This window comes from Drosophila gunungcola, unplaced genomic scaffold (genome assembly GCF_025200985.1).
Source record: "Drosophila gunungcola strain Sukarami unplaced genomic scaffold, Dgunungcola_SK_2 000016F, whole genome shotgun sequence".
In the NCBI taxonomy this organism is placed as follows: Eukaryota; Metazoa; Arthropoda; class Insecta; order Diptera; family Drosophilidae; genus Drosophila; species Drosophila gunungcola.
The window spans coordinates 803,810-809,205 of NW_026453199.1; the positions used below are offsets into that span (position 1 = coordinate 803,810).

Here is a 5,396-nt window from a genome sequence, read left to right on the forward strand (position 1 = left end):
AGTACTGCAACAGGGTTAAGCCACCCTGTCTAAGAGTGCCCAACTCCTGCTCGATGACGTGCATCGGTCGTTTATCACTGTACGTAAAATCGAGGCGACTTATGAACGCGTCGAAATTCAATACCGTGTTAAACGAGGACAGCACGGCATCGGCGGGGCCTCTGACTTTACTTCTTATGATAATCACTGCCTGATAATGGCGTGAACTACAATCGTCTGAATTTGTGGTAGGCAGCGGTGGCGGCTTGCCTCCATGTAACATATGACTCTTGTGCAAATTCGGGTAGTAATTTGACAGCGTCTAGAGGCTCGCTGCATTGAACTTTATCCCTAGTTGCATAAACCTTTATTTCTGGCGTTGGAGACGAAATCTCTGGACGCGGTGGGCGCAGCGCGCAATTCTGCCACTTGGCTGGTCAATGAATCGATTATTTGTTTGAACTCCCGTTGTTTTTGTAAATTCGCGGCGGCATGTCCGGCCTAAGTTGTTCAGGATCCATGAGGTCTACAATTTCGCCCGTTGTGGGGTTTCTTCGCGTGTTTTTCGGAGTGGTAGCTCGAAGGAGCTCTTCACTATCTGACCCTGAATCACTAGCGTAGTGCTTGACGCTTCTATACTTAGAAAATGGTGAGAGCCGCCAAAATGAGGGCTCGTATTTCATCACTATATAGTTCACCTTGTTAATTTTAAGGGTAGTAGATTAGAAAAATGAATTAATTTAACGTAATATATTTTTTGTTAATCAAATCCCCAATTTTATCGGGCTCGGAGCCGTTTTACTTTCGTAGTATTCTTTATTAATTTGTTTTAATTTGCAGACTGGTTAGAAAGTTTTTAAATGAGGGGTGAACTTTCCTTTAATTAATTGTGGTTTCTTCCTCAAAGATAAAATTGTTCATCCAAGAATGTAAAAAAAATTACCGCGAAACCGTTACGTTTTTATTGCTGAGCGCCAATTAATCTTTGTTGATGGGCGCGGCCTGAGGTGGTCCTCGTCGGCCGCACTGGCAAGGGTGGTCTTCTTTAATGAGCCCACACGTAGGTGCGGGGGAAACAATATGTGGTATCTCTGTGTGGCTTAGGGTGGTCTTCTTTAGCCTGGTGAAACGCTGGTCTTCTCAGAGTTGCCCACTCGTAGGCGCGGGGGAAGCGGTAGCTTCTGGGAGCGTCTGTTATAGTTGAATGACGGCTAGCAGCTTGTGATTGCCTCCCGTAGATGCGGGGGGAATGCTTTAGCACCCGCGCGTGAGGGTAAGCGGATGGAAACTTCTACTTGGAATTGCCTCCCGTAAACTCGGGAGGAATGTGATTGTTGCTGGTGACACCTGCTGAAGCCCGCTCGGGAGTGCGGGGGGAGAAGGTGGCCTTAATTTCGTTTTCGTATGTGGAGATCGGGGATCGCCCGCCGCAGTCAGAGCCGGGTGGCTATCCCTTCGCAGTTTCTGATTAGGATGACTTACGTTGGGAGGTGACTGCCTTCGCCTGCTGGCCTAGAGACTCAGTCAGTGCAAAATAATAAAAATATGTTTAACGGCTGTTGCCGGAGTTTTGCCGAGCTATAGAACTTGTGTTCTTTATTTGTGTAGAGCATGAAGCGAACTGAACTTAAAGTTTACAAAAATGAAATTCATAGCGGCCACGCAAATATGCAGTTCTTGCTGACTATGCACGAGCATCCGGCCAAATGCCGCGTCAGCGAATATGGATATGACGAACAATTTGGATATTTTCTTCTATGTTTAATGTGGGTTGATCGTGTACACTTTCTTGGTTTTTGGGTGTTTCTTCCCTTGGTTTTACATATATTTACAATTAATTTTCTGTGTTTTTTTTTAAACTTCTATATTATTTATTTATTTATTTATTTATTCGCCAATGGATAAATCCCTATCTGGCTATCAGCTAACTTAACTTTAAAACTATATATTAATTACAAAATATTCCCTAAGCAATTGCCTAAGCACATCCTTTTTGAATCCCCAAACGAATCGAATACTTAGTGGCAAAGAGTTAAAAAGTCTTAAAGTTCTTAAGATTGGCTCATTCCGCGCATAGTCAGCACTCTAAAAAAATGGGATGACGGTACGGAGACTCCTGGCTGGGACATTGAATTTAATTGAGCTTAATATGAATAGACTATCCATATTAACAATTATAACATCGTTGAAAAAGAGCAAGCTCGCTATCGAACGCCGATCTACTAGACCTCCGGTATGCCATAGGCAACATTGGCTAGAGTAAGCTGGCAAAGGTTCCGAAAAGCGTAATGGCTGAAGTGCAAATTTTAGGTAATTTTTCTGCAGCCTCTCAATTCTATTTATATGTACAACACCTGAAGGGTTCCAAATAAATAAAGCATATTCCACCCTTGAAGGCACAAATGCTGAGAACACTGTTCAAGTAAGATTGTAGCAAATAACTGTCATTTATGGATTTCACTGGCATGTACATTTTAAGGTCATCCGCATAAAGAAGATAATAATAAAAAGCAAAGGACCAAGAGAACTACCTTGATGACGTCGAGAGGTTACATCATTGGTGTTCAGGCCACGAAGGAGCACCCGGTATTCCCGGCTTTCCGCTCTCCCCATCTGCTCTCCGCTCTCACGCAGCTTCCTTTTTCCCCACCACGAAGTCTCCATGAAGTCTCCACTGCGCTATGAAGAGCATTAGAATAAGTTAGAATAGTCAGTTCGATTTACATAGCGAATAAAAGTGGTTGCGCCCACACCCCTACCATCGAAACACCTACGACTCGTCATTTCAACTACAGGACCTGTGCACCTTTCAGGACCCTCCATAGGACTCGGCCACCCCTCTACGTTCATTTTGGTCCTTCGAGCCGGATATTTTTCCTTTGGACCCCGCTTCGGTGGCTCGATCCTCTTCAACATACAACAGCAAGATAAGTACGAAATAAATTATTAATTGCCGGTCTCCAGTAAGTGTTTCGAATATACAATTTCGTCTTACTTTCTGGATGATATTCATGTCAAACCAAATTCCGATTTCAATCCGACATTACGGCAATCAATAACTTCAAATGTTCACTTTTCCACTTGCAATTTGTGTGCATCCATCTTAATCGTTCTCCCCTTTGTGCATATTAATGTACAACAATTCTAAGTCCAGTTGGCCGTACATCATTCTTACATCAACCTGCAATTTTCCAAAAAATTCCTACGAATAAATTTACAAACTCCTAAATAACAAAAAAGTGTTAATTTTTTGAGCGTGCCACAGTGAAAAAATATAACAATTTTCAATTAAAGTGTTCCGGCAATATTGGCCCCCATTCGTTTTTGTTCTTTTTTCACTGTGTAGAGCCTCCGCTGCACAAAGTTACATTTTACATTCACATTTACATACATTCTACAGTCCACTTATCTCCAAAACAAAAAAAATCACAATTTCAAACAATACACATACCCGCCGGCAAGAAATATTAACTATTTTTCACCTCTCCTGGTAAAAAATTACATGCAACCATACATTTACATTTTTCCCGTCGGCGCTGCAAATAAAATACAAAATTGTCCAATCGCATTTTTACTTACATATTACTCTCTGATCTACTTACATTTTATTCTCTGAGCGAAAATACATATTTACAGAGGCTTCATACTTACATATTTTTTCTCTGAGCGAGTATACATACTTACAGAGGCTTCATACTTACATATTTTTCTCTGAGCGAGTATACATATTTACAGAGGCTTCATACTTACATATTTTTCTCTGAGCGAAAATACATATTTATGGCAGCCTCTAACATATGGTTATTTGACCAAAATACATATATGAACATTTGATTTCAGCTATTCATGGGCGGAGGTGCAGAAAGGAACAGGGGGCCTATGCACAAAATCAATATTGGTTTTTTCTCGTCTGGTTAATTGAAAAATTCCAATTCCAACATTCTGGAAAAGCCCGAGTCCATAAAAAACTCCGAAATACTATTTTTCATGGGCGGAGGTGCAAAAAGAAACAGAGGGCTTATGCACAAAATCAATATTTGTTTTTCTTGTCTGGTTAATTAAAAAATTCCAACTCCAACATTCCGAAAAAGCCCTAATCCATAAAAACTCCGCAATACTATTTTTTCAAATCGTTCCACACACCTACAATTCCTCATTTTCATCCAAACGGAGTCCAAACAACCCAAGAACACCATTTTTCAAACGACGATAGAAAAAGGTATCTGCTTCCCCCTTGAGAAAAACCAAGTCCACGCTCTCGCCGCTGGCAGCCAAAAGCTCCAAGTGCCAACCAAGCATCGTGGTGAAGCCGGCTACGCCAAAAACTCCAAGTTCATTAAATCCAAACGCCAAATCCGCTACTTCCAGTTCAAGGGTGACTCGATCCATACAAAAAATGGCTTCAACTGCTTACGAGTTAGCGTTAAATAAGTTCATTGCGGTCTCAGATCGTCTAAGCGATCTCGAAAGCAGAACCAACACTCCTGGGAACGAAACTCCAAGCGTTTCCATGCTCCAAATCCGTTGGGAGCAAGTCCGAGTGTTATGAGACAAGGTGGAGAAAGAGTTCGACGTATGCTCAGAGTGCATTACGGCAGCAGGCGAGGATGCAGCGTCCACATTGCCCATTCTCAAGTCAAAGTATAACTACTGTTATACAGTGTATGAGAGATACGCCGCTCAGCTCACAGATATAATCCAACAGGGCACGGCTCCGCCAGCTCAAGCTCAAGCTCCTGCCCAGAACTATATCTCCTCTGGCTGTCGGCTGCCTCCGTGCGACACAGAGGTTTTCTCAGGCGATTACCTACGCTGGCCCACTTTCCGGGACCTTTTTACAGCGATATATATAAATAATCCAAGGCTCACGCCTGTGGAAAAGCTGTTCCACTTAAACGCTTAAACGAGCGGTGACAATGGGAGGTGGAGGATCTACCAATAAAGTTGGTAAAGGAATCCGATTCCGTCTGCGAAGAGAATTTTCTCCGAACGACCACGAGAGATGCGAACGGCAGATACGTCGTAACCCTACCTTTTCGCGACCCGGAACATCCAGGGTCAGGGTTAGGGTACTCCAGGTCTTTTGCGTTATCTCAATTTTTGAGAAACGAGCAACGCTTAAAAAGAGACATTCCACTAAAGATACGATACGACTCAGTGATTCAAGAATATCTTGATCTGAACCATATGAGAGAGGTCTTTCCTACCCACGATTTCGCCAGCTACTACCTTCCACATCATGCCGTTCTTAAGCCTGAGAGCACTACTACAAAGCTGCGCGTAGTATTCAACGCATCCAGCCCTTCTGCGAATGGGGCCAGTTTAAATGATATCCTTCATGCTGGCCCAGTCTTACAGTCCGACCTTACCATTCAAATCCTAAAGTGGCGGTAGTTTCAATACGTGTTTAGCGCCGA

At 42.8% G+C, this 5,396-nt stretch overlaps 1 long non-coding RNA gene across 3 annotated transcripts; it reads right to left on the reverse strand.

Moving 5' to 3' along the window:
* Window positions 1-2,391: 2,391 nt before the first annotated feature.
* On the reverse strand, window positions 2,392-3,738 carry LOC128263699 (uncharacterized). Of its 3 annotated transcripts, XR_008268492.1 has the most exons (4): window positions 3,431-3,738; window positions 2,975-3,160; window positions 2,739-2,886; window positions 2,392-2,658 (listed from the first exon to the last, which is right to left on the reverse strand). It is a non-coding gene; the product is annotated as an uncharacterized LOC128263699 (long non-coding RNA). The 3 variants fall into 3 exon arrangements; XR_008268490.1 differs by having other exon boundaries at window positions 2,392-2,886; XR_008268491.1 differs by having other exon boundaries at window positions 2,392-2,886; window positions 3,371-3,738.
* Between the last annotated feature and the right edge of the window lie 1,658 nt (window positions 3,739-5,396).